We start from the raw sequence: 7,223 nt of genomic DNA, 5'->3' as shown, positions 1-7,223 counted from the left end.
CGGTGACCTGATGGGAAGGAAATCCATAAAAAGGGGATATCCGTGTATATACAGCTGATTCACTTTGCCGTGCAGCAGAAACTAACACAATGGCTGCCAGCTTCGTGCTCACCTCTAAAGCTCACCCTGGACCTTGCCCTGTGGGCACCAACCAGAAGGACACAGCTAAGAGAGCCCTGGGAGATGCAGTTCAGCCTGGCCAAGCTGGCTCACCAGAGAACTGCCCTCTCTTACAGACGGGAAGTGAGCCTCAGGGAGGCTGGTTCACATGCCCAGGCCCAAACGGCCAGTAAGCCTCACTCAGTGTGGCTCCTGAGCCTCCTCCTAACCCAGGCTCCAGCTTGCGGGCTGTGGGGACTCAGCTATAACAAGAGCTGGGCAGAGCTCCAACTTCAGCCCCTGGGACTCGGAATGTCCCTGTGCAGAGAGACGTGGTGTGGAGGAGAAGCCCTTCAGAGCGGGGGTCTTCAGGACTTCCCTGAAGGCCCAGTGGTTAAGATGCCACAGTTCCAATGCAGGGGATGCAGGTTTGATCCCTGATCAGGGAACTAAGATCCCACATGTCACATGGCCAAAAAAAAAAAAGAGAGAGAGTGGGAGTCTGGTATTGTCCTGACCCACTTGTGTAGTATAGAATTAAGTTAATTAACCGTGACAAACCTCAGTTTTCCAACCTGCAAAATGAGTTCTTCATAAAACCTCCCTCCCTGGGTTTGGGAAAGGATTAAGGGAGATGATCCGAGGGCTTGGGAGGCCAGTTATAATCTGTTATTCAGGAGCCGTGCACACACGCAGCCTTCTGCATTGTAGAAAAAGCTTTGGGGCTGAATCATAGGGTAGGAGTCACCCTTTCTCAGCCTCAGGACCTCCCCCCAGTCCCAGAAAGACTGAGATGGAGGCCGGTGGATGCCCCATCTTACACAGGGCCAGTGGGGATTAGGCTCAGCTCAGACCCTGGGGTGGTGGCATTAGGGGCCCTGCAGGGTCAAGACAGTGTGGGGCTATGGAGGAGGGGTACCTGTCAGGCCTTGGAAATGAGCTTCTGAAGGATCTCACCTGCTCCACCTCCCTCCCCCAGCAGAATAGCAGGCTTTCAGAGGAGCGTCTTTGAGGCACAGTCCACCCCTCTGGCAGCCCATGGTGGGCTCTGGGTCTCAGGACAGCCCAGCGGGAGAGGAAGGACTGGGGCAGCGCCCTCCCAGCTCCCCAAGCCACGGGCGGCAGAGGCCGGCTCACCAGTGCCCAGAGTTCAGTGCTAAATTTAGAATCCGGTTTCTTAGCAAGCTCAGTCTTTGTTTAGTTGGAGGTGAAATTCAGGGCTGATGAAACTCACCTGCCTGTCACTGCCTGACTGGCAGGTGCCACCGCCCTGGGGGGAGGTCCAGAATGCCGATCAAGTCCGTCGTCCCTGGCCACTGCCGGGCCACTTCCTCTCTTTCCCCAGGCGTCAGCTGTTCGGCCACCACAGCAGGTCTGTGACCCTAAGCGCGGGGTCTGGGAGCCTGACACAGCACTGCCGCCTTGAGCCCACTCACTGTGTCCTCTGGGGTGGGGGCAAGTCCAGCGTTTCATCCAGGAGCTTCTGCTGTTTTCTGTCTTTAACACCAGGAAGGCTGGGCTTAGCACTGGGGCTGCTGGGCCCCAGGGGCCCTGTCTGCTGGTTTGAGGGATCATTTTTTCCCGAGGCCAGCTCAGAGCACTGACTCAGTGGAAGTCAGGCTGGGAGCTGATGGAGCATCTACTTCCCAGGTGGCTCAGCAGTAAAGAATCTGCCTGCCAATGCAGGAGACATGGGTTTGATCCCTGGGTCAGGAAGATTCCCTGCAGAAAGGAATGGCTACCCACTTCAGTATTCTTGCCTGGAGAATTCCATGGACAGAGGAGCCTGGCGAGCTACAGTCCATGGGGTCACAAAGAGTCAGACACGACAAAGCAACTAACACACATGAATGCCCATGTGCCACCAACTACTAAAGCCCATGAGCCCACGAGCCCATCTTCTGCAACAAGAGAAGCCACCACAATGAGAAGCCTGTGCACCTCAACTAGACAGTAGCCCCTGCTTACAACAACTAGAGACAGCTCACACGCAGCAACAAAAACACAATGCAGCCAGTAAATAAATAAAATGATAGAAATATCTCTCTTCTAGAATCTTAGAGTACCCTCAAGCCAACAGCCAGCAAAAAGCCAGGGCACCCAGTCATACAGCTGCAAAGAAAGGGATTCTGCCAACAATCAGCGTGAACTTGGAATTGGATTCTTCCCTAGTCAAGCCTCCAGACAAGAAGGCAGCCCAGTCAGCACCTTGATCGCAGTCTTGTGAGACCATGAGCTGAAGACCCAGCTAAGCCCTGCCTGGACTCCTGACCCACAGAACCATGAGGTGATAAATTGTGTTGTTCAAGCTGCTATATTGGTGGTCATTGGTCAAACAGCATAGAAAACCAGTAGAATATCCGTTCCTACCACTCTAAGCCACTACATACTAATTAAAGTTTTTATCCTTTCAGTATATTTTTTCATTCCAATTTTTTAAAAGTTTTATTTATTTTAATTAAAAAAAAAATTTTGGCCATGCTGGGTCTTGGTTGCTGCGCAGGCTTTTCTCTAGTGGTGAGCAGGGGCTACTCTCTAGTTGCAGTGAGTGGGCTTTTCATTGCAGTGGCTTCTCTTATTGCAGAGCAGAGGCTCTAGGTGAGTGGGCTTCAGTCATCATACATGGGCTTAGTTGCTGAGGCACATGGGATCTTCCTGCACCAGCGATGGAACCTGTGTCTCCTACATTGGCAGGCAGATTCTTTACCACTGGGCCACCAGGGGAGTCCACAATTTTGTTTTATATCCAGTGTATTAATAGATATTAAATTAACATGGTAAATTGTAAACCTGTAAAAGAGTTTATAATAAATGGTCTTCTGTTGCTTTCCTGTTCCCAATTACTCTGTCTCCTTCCCCAGGGACAACCTGTGTTACCAGTTTCTTGTTCATTCTCCAAAGGAAGTTCTGCACATCTGTGTGCAAATACAATTACATGCATATTTGTATTTTGCATGAATGGCATGCTACAATATATGCTATTTTACACCTTGTTTTTCAGTTAATGTGTCTTGGAGATCATTCTGTATCAACACAATCAAAGTTCTTCCTTTTTACATAGATGTATCGTCACTCATACAGCATATTAAACCTAGACAGCTTGTTAAAAAGCAGAGACATCAATTTGCCAACAAAGGTCCGTATAGTCAAAGCTATGGTTTTTCCAGTAGTCGTGTATGAATGTTAGAGTTGGATCATAAAGGCTGAGTGCCAAAGAATCGATGCCTTTGAACTGTGGTGCTGGAGAAGACTCTTGAGAGTCCTTTGGACCACAAGGAGATCCAACCAGTCAATTCTAAAGGAAATCAGTTCTGAAGATTCATTGGAATGACTGATGCTGAAGCTGAAGCTCCAATACTTTGGCCACCTGATGCAAACAGCCAACTCACTGGAAAAGACCCTGATGCTGGGAAAGATTGAGGGCAAAAGGAGAAGAGGATGGCAGAGGATCAGGTGGTTAGATAGCATCATTAACTCAATGGACATGAGTTTGAGCAAACTCCAGGAGATAGTGAAGGACTGGGAAACCTGACGTACTGCAACCCAAGGGGTCGCAAAGAGTCAGAGACAACTTAGTGATTAAACAACCACAAATCAGCACTTAATAACTTATTTACAAAGCAAAAATGAGTCACAGATGTAGGAAAAAAACTCATGGTTACTGGGGGTGGGGGGAGAGGTGGGGAAAGGATGAATTGGGAGACTGGGATTGACATATACATGCACATATACATAAAATAGATAACTAATAAGAACCTGCTGAATAGCACAAGGAACTCTCCTCAATACTCTGTAATGGTCTATATGGGAAAAGAATCTAAAAAAGAGTGGATGTATGTGTTTGCCTAACTGTGCTTTATACCCGAAACTAGCACAACATTGTAAATCAACTGTACATCAATAAAATTTTTTTTAAAAAACAGTCTCTAATTGCTCTAATTGGTGGACTTCTAGGAAGCATTCCATCTTTTGTTCTTACAAACAATACTGTAACATGACTTTGTACATTTGATGATTTGATGCAGGTGTAAGTATCTCTGTGGGAGAAATTTCTAGAAGTGGAAGTTTAGGGTGAAATTGTGTATAGCTTTATACCAGTGATGAATATTGCCTCTCTTCCAGAATTCATTACAATTCATTCTTCTGCCAACAATTTATGACAGCTCCTGTTTCTCTTATCCTCTCCAAGACAGTATCAATCATTTTGCTTCTCAGCAAACCATCTCTCTGGTTAAAAAAATGGTTTATCTTGTACACTTAATTTGAGGTTTAGTATATTTTTATAGGTTCAAGAAGCATGTGTGTTTTCTTTTCTGAAATCTGTTTATATCCTTTGTCCACTTTCTTCTTTGATTGCTGGTCCTTTTTTAATCGCAGGTTGATTCGTAGATCTCTTTATCCATTAGAATAATTAGCCCTTTGCCTGTGATATGAATTGCAAATACTGTATTTTCCCTAGATTGCATTTTGATTTTGCTTATGGCAGTTTTTGCAATGATTGCTTCTACAGAGTCCAATTTATTAGATTTTCCATCCTTGGCTTTCCCTTCCCTCCCTCCCTCTCTCCTTCCCAGCTTCTGAGTTTGTTATACTTGGGAAGTCCTTCCCCATTCTGAGACAAAAACAAAAACCGCCCATTATTGTGCTTCAGAAATGGCAGGTTCATATGGCACAAGGAAGTCAGTTTCTTTGAAACTGACCAATTAAAGGACCTCTGGTATGAACAAGAGAGAAAAGAGAAATTTCAGTCTTTAAAACCGGAACATAGAGGCAGGGGCAGTCTGGGCAAAGACTGAGCGCATCAGTCCAGGAGATCCCAGCCCAGGTTAGCCTGACTCCCCCAGTTCAGGTACTCAGATTTTGTCCCAATTCTAGGCTCTGTCACCCTGGGAACCTGAGGTCTATGTTGCCAACAAGTGCCAGCATCTTTACCTGTAAAATAGGTAAGCCATTACCTGTCCCACCTTGCCTGCCTTGCTGGGTGGCTGTGAGGAACAAGTGAGACCAGTGAGTGTGAAAAGGCCTTCATGACTACCCAGTCTGGGGCTTCCCTGGTTATTCAGTGGTTAAGACTCCACCCTTCCAATTTAGGGGGCATGGATTTGATCCCTGGTTGGGGAACAAAAATCCCATGTGACTTGAGGTGTGACCAAAAAATAATTTTTTTAAATAAATAAAACTGTCCAGTCCTTTGTGCAAGCTCACTGACCTCCTTAGTTATCTGGGATACATACATCCAGCTGAATCAACACCAATGGCTCCACCGTCCTCAGAAGCATCTGGCTAGAAAACTCCAGGTTTCCTTGCCCTCTCTTTTCCCCACATCCAAGGAGTTGCCAGACTCATTGACTATAATAGCTAAAAATTCTCTTGCTGTGTCTTCTCTTGTCTACTTTAACCACCGTTGCTGTTGTTTTGCGTTCATGATTTCATGGTTCAACCATTGCAATGATTGTTCTCAGTGTCTGCTGGTCACTGGTCCTTTTATCTCTCCCACTCTTCTGCTCCTAGAGTTGGGCCCTAGCTTGTCCTTGGAGGGGCACTGGCCACACCTGGTGGAGTCACTTAAATATGAACATAAAGACAGACTAGGGGATTGTGTCCCAGCAGCCGCGCCCTGTTCGCCTGCCCACAGTACAGTAGCAGGTGGACAGGGCTCTGCTGCACCCCAGGGGTGTGCCTCTTTGCTATTTTAAGCCAATCATGATGATGATGATTCCACACCCTTTGTCAGCGATTGGCTTAGGAATGGTGTGGGACACAATTCTGGCCAATGAGATGTGATGGAAGGACTGCCAGGGGAATTCTGGGAAAGATTTTCTTGCTCTGAAAAGGTGAGAGCTAAGAAGTCCTGTTCCGCAGCTGCTTGTTGACGGTCGCTGTGCAATACCTGGAGCCGAGACAGACGTTTGGAGACCGTGACAAGAGGGAGATGAGCCACCTCAAGCTGTCGATGGCAGAAAAGAAACAGAAAATGAATCTGGGTGCATAACAATGTTGAACTGCTGAAGTCATCACCGTTTAATCGCCCTGCCTCTGGGCTTCTGTGAGATAGTAGCTGTGTGCACTGTTCTGTACTGGATTTCTGTGACTTGTAGCTATGAGTAGTCTCACTGCTAAAAAAACACCACGATGACATCTATTGCTATAACAGGTGGCCTGGCTGGGACAGAGCTGCCATGTGGCTACCCCATCACTGGGAATACCTTCTTTGCCAGGGGTCTGTTTGCTGGTGTTTTTATGTGTGGGGCTTGTTGGCTTAGAAGAGGATGGAGGGTTTGGGTACAAGCTGTGGTGGTAAAGATGGGGAGATGAGGAGAATGGAGGCATAGTGATTGCCCTCTTTCTCACCTCCCCCACCCCTTGCCCTGGGGCTGCTCTAGGAATCAGCTGTGCACCTTGTTGGAGAGAGTGTGGGACCAGGACATGAAAGTCATTCTCAGAAGGGTGTTGGGAGACCCTGAGCCCAAGCTGCTTCAGGGCCCAGCAGGCAGGAATAAGTGGTCACTAGGGCTGGGTTAGGAAGCTCTGCAGGAGTCCAGTTGGGGAGCAGAAATAGGCCTGGCCCAGGACGGTGGCCAGGGGGCGAGGAGGGGGCTGGCTAGCCCTCCATGTGGGAAGGGAGGAGAGAAGAGCCCACCCAGGGCTTCTTGGGCGAATGACTGCAGAGCCTGGACCCCATGCCTGGCGAGCTGGGAGTGACGCATCCTGACATGCCCTTTGGCATCTTGGCGATGTCTTGGTGCTGGGGCCAGAGTGGGTCACAGGAGATGTTACATGGGGAGATGTCCTGGGTAGCAGGAAAGAGCCCCGACTCCCTCCCTTGGTTTGGAGGTGGACGTGGGAGCAAGTCACAGATCTGGGCAATGGGCTCAGGTCTATGGCAGGTGGTGTCTGGCAGAAGCATGGGTGATGGCAGGTGGTGGGCAGAGCCGAGCAGTAAGTATCTTGCCTGCATTTTTAAAAAACATTTTATTTTGTACTGGAGTATACCAGTTATTAATAATAATGTTGTGATAGTTTCAGGTGAACAGCTAAGGGACCCATCCATAAATATATGTGTATCCATTCTCCTTGAGGCTCAGATGGTAAAGAATCTGCCTGCAATGCAGGAGACCCAGGTT

The sequence above is a fragment of the Odocoileus virginianus genome, chromosome 16 (genome assembly GCF_023699985.2).
Source record: "Odocoileus virginianus isolate 20LAN1187 ecotype Illinois chromosome 16, Ovbor_1.2, whole genome shotgun sequence".
In the NCBI taxonomy this organism is placed as follows: Eukaryota; Metazoa; Chordata; class Mammalia; order Artiodactyla; family Cervidae; genus Odocoileus; species Odocoileus virginianus.
The sequence above is the reverse complement of the archived record's forward strand: the minus strand, read 5'-3'. Positions refer to the sequence as shown.